The sequence below is a fragment of the Chanos chanos genome, chromosome 15, assembly GCF_902362185.1.
Source record: "Chanos chanos chromosome 15, fChaCha1.1, whole genome shotgun sequence".
Lineage (NCBI taxonomy): Eukaryota > Metazoa > Chordata > Actinopteri > Gonorynchiformes > Chanidae > Chanos > Chanos chanos.
The window spans coordinates 19,027,727-19,039,519 of NC_044509.1; the positions used below are offsets into that span (position 1 = coordinate 19,027,727).

An 11,793-nucleotide genomic window follows, 5' to 3' on the forward strand; every position below is an offset into this window, starting at 1 on the left:
CATGTTCATTTGGCGTTGCTCAGCCATCTAGATCGTGGAAGGGTAGGCCAAACGGGTTCGGGTTGCCCCAAAATATTGCAAGTTGTTTATTTACACTAAAATCATGAATGTGGATTCACCAGATCACTTTGCTGAAGAGCTTGAAGAGGATGACAGGGAAAAGACGTGGATACAGATAGGGGCGGAAGTCAAGCTACTACTGAGCCTTTGAATGAGGAGGAAAATGCTAAACCTGAGGACTAGTAATCCAGATATAATATTACCATTGGGTAATCAGGTGTGCGCTGGAAGCACAGAGAGTAAAAAGGATGCTGACCTTCCGAGTGTGGCAGAACGTCCTGAGCACACTGGGAAAACTGGGTGGGGATATGACGAGCCTCCTATGGACTGGTTAGCACCACTGGAGGACAATGAAGATGGGAAACAGACTGTCCATGGGAGCAGCACAGAAATGGCAGCAGGGAGGCAGAGGTTGAGATTCTCGCTGGAGGGAGTAAGGCGATATTATCAGAAGAGGGGTCCTGCTGTGCTGCTGACCTGTTGTAAATAGTTCACCTTGTTTCTTAAATTCTTTGTGCTTAGCAAGGCTTTGTAAATAGTTCAATTCCCTTTTTTTTTTTTTTTTTAAAAACTTATGTATTGTCATGAATTTCATCACATGAATACAGATGTATGTATGTCATTAAATTATGTCCACTGTGACAATGTGAAAAAGACAGTTATTGTTAAAAAGGCTTCCGCTCCTTTAAGACTGGGGGGACTGACAGGCCAATCACTGGCCAGCAGAGTGTAAAACTGCTTAGTCATGTACGGACAAGTTCGGAAACGGCACTTGGAATTATAAATTCGGGAGTTACAGTTATATAGTTTAAACCTGTCAATGTTGACATTAATAATTCAGTTACAGTGTGCTTGTGCGTCTATGAACAACGTAAGTTGCCTGTGTTTCTCCCGTTCGTAAGTGTTTATCGTTGTTCATAATGAAGTATCGAAGTGATAATTGCTAGACGACAGATTGAAATGTGTTTGAATGTTCACGATGTACGTAAAGTGAAACAAGTTAGTGTTTACGTTTACGGGGGAGATTAACCTGTTTAGTGCAGTTGGCGCATGCGCACTAATGCACGTGTGCTTCACATATTAAGGTAATGTTTTTGCAAGTATTTTATATTGTTTTATGTTAAGCCTATTTGTATTTTGTTCTTGATAACTTTATATTTGTATTCTGTTCACTCTGTTTAGAAACCACACACACACATACATACAACACAAGTTTCAAGTAACTACCTCAAGTTCATGACCGGGTGAAAACAAAGAATACTTAATACAAGACTGGCGACTGGAACCCCTCTCTTACAACAAGGCTAGAGTTCTAACTGGGCTCTCCACAGTGATTTGAACTAACCTATATGCAAAGAGTTTCCTAACCTTTAAACATTTGATAATCCGGTTTCTACTGCACAAAATATCACATATTAGGGAAAACTGATCATGAAATGCCTCAGCACAATTGGTGTGTTCATAAAATTTTGCACTAGAAGATTAGCACAACATTTTTGTTTGTTTGTTTTGTTTATTTTGTTTCTTTCTCATTTGGAAATGTTTTTACCACTTGTACTCTGTCTTGCTTAGTCTCTTTCAGGATGTGGACTTCTTTGATGAGAAGGTGAATTCCTTTTGCATTGTGCATTATGTTGCAGAGGTAAGAGAACAATATTGTACCATATCAACAGCAATACAGTTCAATTGGGAGATTGGGGAATAACATTTTATTTCTGGAGTCAATTTCAATGCATTTCATTTCCCTGAGCCTTGGTGGCATACACACGGTGGCCGTAAGGTGATATTCGTGTAATTCAAACAGTTTGAATGTGAAAGAAGATAGCAAAGGGAGTAGGGCACCTATTTGGGCAGCTTGACACCAGGCAAAAATCATGCCCCAGCCCGAAATGTACCAGGTGCAGAAATCATGTCAATGGATGTTGTGTGTATTTCTTTTCTTTTGTAGATTGTTTTGTTCCTGTGCAACTCTGCTGCTGCTCTAAGAGTGAACTGCCTAACTTAAATACCAACGCCTAATTTAATACCAATCAAATCTCCGACTAAGGTACGTGAAACACTCACTATGGCAAATACTCAGCTTGTTCAGTGTGTCGAGTGCAGGATGTTTAGCCATTCTTCCCCCGTCCTTAATAACAGCTCTGTTGTGCAAAATGTACATTAGTTTGCTCCTTGACGGAGAAGATTGTAGCATTAGAGATGCGCATCCAGATGCTAGAGAGGCTTAGTGAGAGTGAGAATAGCCTAGTTCCTGTAAAGGAAAATCTGGATGGCTCAGGAAGAGTTAGCAACTCCCCGACTCCGGCACTAGAGCCCTCACAGCGGGGCAAACGGGTGACGATCAACCCGAGTTGGGCCAATGTATCATTCATTTCAGTGTTAATAGTCGGTTATTATTTCATTAGAACGTTTGTTGTCCAGCCCTTCCATCATTCAACATAATATTTTGATTATTTATTTGTGGCAACCGTGTTTTCAAAGGCATAAATTCCAGAAGAAGTCTTGATCAAATTCGACTGAGAAAACCATCTGAACAAGACTAGTTCAGGCAACTTTTTCATAGTATTTGTTTTTTAACATTTAATCTTCTACCTTGGAGAATTAGTTTATTATACAGGATGTCACACACGTTGCGAGTTAGACTGCGGTTGATCTGTAAATGCGTAGCCCGACTTTATCAACATTCAGTTGTCTACTGACAATGATCACGTCGTTGCCCCTAGTGATTAATTTATTGTAAGGGCACGGTCCAGGTAGTGCAAAAATCAGAGACAATTGTGATTGTAAATTAACCATTGTAGGGAGCGATTATAGATTTGAACATTCTAATTGTTGGGCGACATGTCGGGTGACAGAGTAAGCTATAAATTGGACTCTATCGGAATGACAAGACAGGCAGTAATTGGTTGAGAATTACAATGCGTGTAAATCAAAACGTGTGGAAGTTTAGAGTGTGAGACTGCTTTGGGTGGCGCTGGAGGAATAGACTAAAGCGTTTCAGGTCCGAACTCATCTGTCTCCATGAAATGATCGCTTATACCACATAATAAGCCCAGCCGAGCATATCAAGCTTTACACTTGCATTTTAATAAATGAATTATCTACCACAACTAACAGATCATTCTATGCCATGATAGAAGCAAACACTACGACTTTTCAAGGCATTCAGAGGGCTATGAGAAGCCTAACACCTAGCCTGCCAAGTAACCTACGAGTAACACCTCCCAACCCCCTCCCAATAAAGTGCCATAGTCTATTGTTAGTCTCCCGCACTAGAATGATTTGGCCAAAACTAGTTCATACCACGAGTAGCCTACCACCGTCTATCATGAGTCTCAGCTAAATCTAATTCCACACATGTAATAGAAAACCGCTTGGAAATGAATTAATATGCATTGATGTTGTTTTTACAAAATATGTATGTCGCAATGGATTTTCGTAAACAAAGCTGTGTCAGGTGTGTAGGCTTTTAGAGTAAATAACGCAGCATAAGATGGCCGAATTTTTACCTTTTATTGAAACTAAATTGCAGCACCAAAAAAGCCCTTCTTTTTGGTAAATTGACAGCTGTGTAGTTTATTTACAGTAAATACTTAAGTAAGAATGAAATATACATTACACACGATAGATACACTAGCTAGTGTATACAGTGAAATGTACTAAGTAAATAAATAGATAAAGTACTTTTCGAGCTATTTAGTATCCTGTGTGTCAGGATGCTGTAACCACTTTTACACAGCCTGTCCAAGTAGGGAATGTTGTACCTCGACGTTTTGTGTTCCCAATTCAAGTGGAGAGATATTCGACCGACAACCTAGAACGATAGCCTAGGTGTGATCCCAACCCCCTCCTAACGACCGCGTCATGAATCACTTGGTCAACCAACTCAGAAGTTCCCTTCAACGTAGACCAAAAGATTGTTTGCCAGTGCCAACGAGGTGAAGAAATTTTCGGCCTACTGCCGGCCTACTGTCATCTTTCCCTAGATAGAGAATTGCTTTCAACATGTATTTTGTTTCAACGTCAGCGGCCACCCAGTATTTAATAGCAAATTAGTTTAATGGCCATGTTCTGTGTGAAACGACACAGTAACAACTTGATAGAGAACAGTTGTTCATCTACAGTTATGTTTTCACTAGGTGTGTAAGAAGCAATACTATCGTGGAATCTCTGTCGAGACATCCGTCTCTGAAAATGGGATTTCCCACATCAGCGGACCAGTAGTCGTCCGGGTTCATGCTTTTACTGCCCGTAATACCTCCCAAATAAAGGAGACACGCAGTTTGAACTTATCAGCATCATTTCGATACGTTTCTGCTTCAGAGTATTTTCTGAATCTTTCACCACATTTCTGTGTCAGTCAAACACACTAAACTGCTCAATGGACGTGTAATATTGTCCTTGGCATAACATGTGGGTCCTGGGGTTTCTCTCATGATATTGCACTCTTGCACTCTACCCCGAGGGTTGCCAGCAGTTTGTTCAACCCATACTGTGTCGTCTCTTGCGTAGGGTTTTATTATGTTGAATGAATTAGCATTCGCAAAATTCCTGCTCACTATTTAAGTCATATAATAATTAGTTACGCCCCTGTACATGAAACAAAAATGGGTTTATTATACGTTTATCCGCTTTACAAAACATTTGCATTTTAATACTGTAAATTATTTTTGCAGCTCTAAAATAATGTAATGTCATGACATGAGAATAAAGCTTACCATAGTCTACACACAAACTATCAGTCATATGATGACTAATTACGCACGGTTCAAGTAGACTAGTGCAAAAGTCAGTGACAATTGATACGCCCATGTAGGCCTACATGAAACAAAAATGCGCTTCATAGTTATTGAATTGTCGTAATTTTTGCATATAATGTAATATTAATTTATGACAAAACCTTTACATAAATTCAATGCGTTTGAAGTTCTTTATACAAACATAATGTATGTAGCCACAAAAAATAAGTCTACCCAGTCTGTCACACTAATTATTATTTATAGACCCCCTGGGCCGTACTCTGAATTCCTCTGTGAATTTGCAGATTTCATCTCAAACCTCGCTATTTCTTTAGACAAAGCTCTAATTGTCAGAGACTTCAACATTCATTTTGATAACCCAGAAGATCCTCTGAGAACAGTGTTCGTGTCCATTCTAGATTCAGTAGGGATTAATCAGACGGTCATAGGGCCCACTCATAATGGTGGTCATACCCTCGATCTTATACTAACGCTCGGATTAAATGTAGGAAGTATAGTCACATTTCTACAATCTGAAGCTATCTCAGATCATTATCTTATCTCATTCAAAATGTTTTTTAGTGTTAATAAATGTACTTCGCCACATTATCGTAATAAACGTACATCTACGTTGACTACTACGCAGAACTTTATCAATAATCTCCCAGAGTTATCAACTTTGATTGGATCACTCTCACACCCCACAGAACTTGATCAGGCAACTAAATCCTTAGAGTCAGCGTTCTGCAACACCTTAGATAATGTGGCCCCACATAAAAGGAAAATAATCAGAGAGAAAAAACTAGCTCCCTGGTATAATGAGCACACATGTACCTTAAAACCTACCACTCGAAAATTAGAACGTAAATGGCGCCAAACTAAATTGGTAGTATTCCACTTAGCATGGAAGGAGAGCCTCCTGAGCTCTAGAAAAGCTCTTAGTGCCACTAGATCAACGTATCTTTCCACCCTAATAGAAGACAACAAAAATAATCCTAGATTTTTATTTAATATTGTATCAAAACTAACTGGGAATAAGAGCACCTTGGAAACAGGCACACCATCAATATACAGTGGCGACGCCTTCATGAATTTTTCAATAGCAGAGTTGAAAATATCAGGCAAACAATTCAGACTATAAATTTAAAACCAGATAATTTGATAACTAACACTGTAGATAACAATACAACTATATCAGTTCAGTGATTAGAATGTTTTACTCCCCTTCAAGCGACTGAATTAACCTCACTAATTTCTTCATCGAAATCACCAACTTGTGTACTAGATCCCTTACCTACACGCTTCCTCAAACAGATACTACCGGTAGTCATCGAACCTCTTCTAAAAATAATCAGTTCCTCCCTTAGCACTGGGTATGTACCTAAATCCTTTAAACTAGCAGTTATCAAACCCCTAATTAAAAAACCTGACCTCGACCCCTGTTCGTTGTCCAACTATAGACCGATATCTAACCTCCCCTTCATCTCCAAGATCCTAGAAAAGGCTGTAGCACAGCAGTTATGCTCATACCTACATAGGAATAACATTCATGAAATGTATCAGTCAGGATTTAGGGCTCATCATAGCACAGAGACAGCACTGGTTAAAGTTGCAAATGACCTATTACTGGCCTCTGATCAGGGTTGTGTCTCCTTGCTTGTGTTGCTTGACCTTAGTGCAGCCCTTGACACCATCGATCATACTATTCTCTTTGATAGACTACAAAATGTTGTTGGAGTTAAGGGAACGGCCCTCTTATGGCTTAGGTCCTACTTGACTGATCGTTATCAGTTTGTCAATGTAATTGGTTCTGTTTTAGGCCCACTGCTATTTTCTTTATATATGCTACCTTTAGGTAATATTATTCGTGAACACGGTATTAGCTTCCACTGCTATGCTGATGACACACAATTGTATGTCTCAGCGAAGCCAGACGAGAGACACCAGCTTAACAAAATTGAGGAGTGTGTAAAGGATATTAGGTACTGGATGCTTACTAACTTCCTCTCTTAACTCTGAAAAAACAGAGGTACTTGTACTAGGATCACATGCAGCTAGGAGTAAGCTTTCCGATCACATAGTAACCCTGGATGGCCTTTCTCTTTCATCATGTGCAGCAGTAAAAGAGCTTGGTGTATTTATTGACTCCCGTCTTTCATTTGAAGCTCATGTAGATAACATTACCAGGATAGCCTTCTTTCATCTTAGAAATATTAACAGGATAAGAAATGCATTGTCATTTCAAGATGCTGAAAAACTGGTTCATGCTTTCATTACCTCTAGGTTAGACTATTGTAATGCCTTATTGTCTGGATGCTCTATTAGGTGTATAAATAAGCTACAGTTAGTTCAGAATGCAGCAGCCATAGTTCTTACTAGAACCAAACGATATGATCACATCACTCCTATCCTCACTGCACTGGCTCCCAGTCAAATCTCATATTGATTATAAAATCTTACTATTAACCTATAGAGCACTAAATGGTCTTGTGCCACAGTACCTGCGCAAACTCCTGGTCTTTTATGATCCACCATGCCTACTTAGATCAAAAGGTGCAGACCATTTGTTGGTACCTTGAGTTGTGATGGCTACAGCAGGGGGCAGAGCCTTCTCTTACAGAGCCCCACAGTTATGGAACAGCCTCCCAATTAATGTTTGAGACTCAGACACAGTCTCTATATTTAAGTCAAGGCTGAAAACTTATCTGTTTAGCCAAGCTTTTTCCTAACAGTTCTTTACTAGGCAGAGGAGCAGATCTGGAGGGTTCTCAGGCATAGAATGTTTGGTGAACTGGGATGTTTGGATGCTGTCGCCCCCCCCCACTCTAACATGTTCACTTCGGTTTGCTGACGGTGGAGTGGGTGGCCGCCTTGTGTCCCAGAGTGCCCTCATGTCCGTATTACCTTCTAGCTCTCCTTTTTAGCCCTTTTCCCATTTCCCTTTTGGGTTTTTGGGGAGTTTTTTCTTGCCCGCCCTGAGGATTAAGTCAGGAGGTGCCTTCCTGTTTTGATTTTGACTGTTGTGGCCTGTAAAGCCCTTTGAGACTGTAAACAGTGATATTGGGCACTAAATAAACTTGAAACAATGTATATAGTTATTATACTTGTTTATTTAATGTGTATAGGTACACTTATTATTCCTGTTTTTGTATTTCCTTTTTTTATTTCTTTCAGGCTGCGGAGTTCTTTGACAAGAAACTGAATTTGTGTGTGTTGGGGGGAGGAGGGGGTACATGCTAGAGGGCAGATTGACAGACAATACCCATATGGATGCGGTGATGATCCTTGGTGAGCCATCCGCCTTTAAGGGGCCGTTTGACTGTGAGATAAAAAATGACGACTGATATGAAATCTTGTTTTTTTTTGTTATTGTTTATTTAATGTATATAGTTATTTTAGTTATTTATTTAATGTATGTAGTTACGTTTACTGTTCCCGTTTTTGTTTTTGTTTTCTTATACTTTTACTTTTCTTTTACTTTCTTTTGCTAACATGAATTAACATTTGAATTGTATGTATGTGATGAATTTGTTTTAGAACAACTGTGAGAACAACATTGATGATTGATGTGAAATCTTGTTTCCTTTCTTATATCATTTATTTTAATGTATATAGTTAAATTTATTGTTCCTAGTTTTATTTTGTAATTCGTTGTTGTCTTATGTTTCTGTCCATGTTCATAATCCGTCAATTATGTGTCCAATTGCCCCCAAATGGCCATTAAATAAGACCTGTTTCTAAATGTCGTTGTTGTAGAGGGGTCCTGCTGTCCTGTAAATAGTTCACCTTGTTTCTTAAATTCTTTGTGCCTAGCAAGGCTTTGTAAATAGTTCAGTTCCCTTTATTTTTTATTTATTTTTTTAAATTTGTTAACTTATGTATTGTCATGAATTTCATTACATGAATACAGATGTATGTATGTCTGATATGAGTTCTTTTCTGTTATCGTTTATTTAATGTATATCGTTATTATAGTTATTAATTTAATGTATATAGTTACATGTATTGTTCATGTTTTTTTTTTTTGTATTTCCTTGATATCCTATTACATGTGTTTTTTTTTTTCTTCTCTTTAATTTTTTTTGTCTTTCATTTTGCTAAAAATTGCTTGCATGTGATTCTTTTGTGTCAACGGCGAGAATAATGTGGATGATTGATATGAAATCTTGTTTCTTTTCTTTTATCATTTAGTGTATATAGTTACATTTATTGTCTGAAAACCCACCTATCCCCTAATGCCTAACCTCATTAAACATTAAAAAAAAAAAAAAAAAAAAAAAACCTTGTCTTGTCTCTACGTTTGTCAAAGAATTCCAGGGGCGCAATACAAAGGAGTAAATTGACGCTCAGTCTTATTGCAATATCTGCTTATGAGGTATTAGGAATCCGACCGATGCACTGATTTTAAGTTGCTTTGGCTAAAAGCGTCTGCCAAATGCTAAATTGTAAAACTGTAATTGACCAGAGCTGTTTTCTTCCTGGTTGCGCAATCAGAAGAGGGTTTTTGCAACAAAGCTCCCAAACAAAAGGTTATTAAGCTATGTTAACATGACGATAGGACAAAGATATTTGGTACACATCATCTTTAATTTTGCAGTTATTTGACTTTGTTCAGTGTAGTCATAAAATGAGTAAACACGTTGACGGCAACAATAGTAATGGGGATAAAACAGTGCATCTACAGTAGGTATACACATACTTACAAATATACGCAGTTCTTGTTCTACCTAAGTTTCTAATCAGTTCTTCTTTTAGTTTCACTTTGAGTCAAGTTCTGGATATGTTGGAAGTAGTATATATCCTACACTTTCTGTCAAACTGTCAATCAAACTGATTTATGACCCCTCCCCCATCCTCCGTTTCCAACTCTCCCTCTCCCCTCTCTCCCACCCTCCCTCGTGCTCGTCCAGGGGGGTGATTGACGGAGGTTACGTGTGGTTGACAGGCAGTCAGGACATGTGCAGGCCAGTGCCACTGATAATAAATATGCTTGACCTGGGAAATAAGTCAGGGGGTGCCGTCCTGTTTTGCTTTTGATTGTTGTGGCATGTAAAGCACTTTGAGACTGTAAACAGTGATATTGGGCTCTAAATAAACTTGAAATTTGAAACTTAAACTTGGTTCGGAACGTGTCTACGATTGTGAATGTGGGTGAATATATAGACGTTGAGAGGATCATGCATGACCTCGGAGTTGTGTTCCTTTGTAAAGACATGCCTGCTCCACATGCTGTTTTCAAGAAGATAGACAGCTTGTTCAAATGGTGTGATGCATTGGACAGATACCAAGACATCAAAGTAAAACTTTTTCAGATGTGTGACTCCAACATTGGTGTGACTGTGGGGGTGTCCATTCGTAATCACCGCCCATTCTCTACATGCATTAAAAAGACTGACAGCTTCGAGACGGACCCCTTCTCAAAGACTTGTTGACCGCTGACTTGCTATGTTGCCGGTAAATGCCGTTGGCTTGACGAACGTTGTTTTGGGTGTGAAGTGAACCACCCGAGTCAGACATTTATGTCTCTTTGAACCAGACCCCTACTTTTTTCATTCACACATCGAGGAAATAAAAGAGAAACTTTTTAAGCTTGAGTTACCACAAGCCATTGTCCACCTTTTTGGGGGCATACAGACTACGATTACACCCACAAAATATCTGCGGCTCTGTGGAGGCTATTGTCTATGAGCTGGAAGACGAACCGTACATTTGCAGCAAACTGAGGGAAATCAGGGAAAATCTTCTTGATCCGCAATGTGAAGAGTTTGATTATGATGCGCTGGACTGTTGGCGGAGAAGCAGTTGACTTGTGTCAACATGGGGAATGTCTGTGGCAGGGCCTGGCAGGGTTTATCAAATGGTTTTGTGAAAAAAACAAAGTATGAAATTTGAATTAACTGCATTGTTATATAAAATTATAGGGGATGAGATTGATCATTTTAACGCTGTACAAACAGTCGCTGCTCAACATCTGCAAAACCCTTAAAAACCAAATGACGTTAGCCAGGAAAGTGTCTGAAAGACTGGCATGACCTGTTCCAGATGTGCACAAGCGCTGCCAAACCATGTCACGTGACTGTAAATGACATTTTGGAATGTGTGGACTCATGCCAAAGAAGTCTCGACATTGGACACATCACTTGTCTGTGTACATACAAAACAGATGTTTGTGTAATGAAATTGTCAAACAACGAATCAGTAAATGTGTGCAAAGTAGCTGAAATATTAGTTGATTTCCTGCTTAAGAAAAACTCTGATGCCTGTGTTACATTTTTGGACTACATCGATACTTTGCGAGTCTGTATTCTTGTTGAAAAGTAAATGTCTGCAAAGTAGTTGAAATATTAGTTGATTCTCTGCTTGAGAGTAACTCTGATGTGTGTTAAATTTTTACATCACCTGAACTCTTTGTCATTATTTATCCGGTATTCAGCCAGAAGCCATCATGACAGAACTTTTGAAATCTGTTTACTATACACCCTCTAACGCAGGTTCTTTTGGCGGTAAAACACGTTCAAAAGAGGCGGTGTTCAAAGACACTAATGTGCGCATCTCTGACAAACAAGTTTCTAATTGGTTAGCTGGAGAGGACGCCTGTACGCTTCACAAACCGGTTCGCATTAGCTATAAGAGGAATAGAGTGATAGTGCACGGTACTGACATGCAAAAATGACAACTTCAGATTCATGCTGACTTGAAAGAGAGAAGATGGGTAAAAAGAGTACGGTTCTGGTTCTAAGTTCAGCAGTTGGGTTCATGGAGAAGACTTGGTTGATATTTAAAACCGCTTGTAAAATCACGTGTCTTCTGTGCTGGTTTAGCTTTAAGTAAGAGTTTCAAAATTGGTAAGTATGAATTATTGCCGACATGCCACCACTTCAACTCTTTTTCTGGACACAACCAGCCGGATACTCTGAAAGTCTGTTCTGAGACAAAATGCATCTGGGGTTTTCGCTTTATAATCAATCAGGAGGTCACCGTAAGGCTTTTCAGT

General features: G+C 39.1%; 1 long non-coding RNA gene across 1 annotated transcript; it reads left to right on the plus strand.

The window, feature by feature from the left end:
- Positions 1 to 832: 832 nt before the first annotated feature.
- LOC115828973 (uncharacterized) lies at positions 833 to 8,137 on the plus strand. The gene is made up of 4 exons (XR_004025968.1): positions 833 to 931; positions 1,633 to 1,702; positions 2,009 to 2,107; positions 7,974 to 8,137. It is a non-coding gene; the product is annotated as an uncharacterized LOC115828973 (long non-coding RNA).
- Positions 8,138 to 11,793: the final 3,656 nt, after the last annotated feature.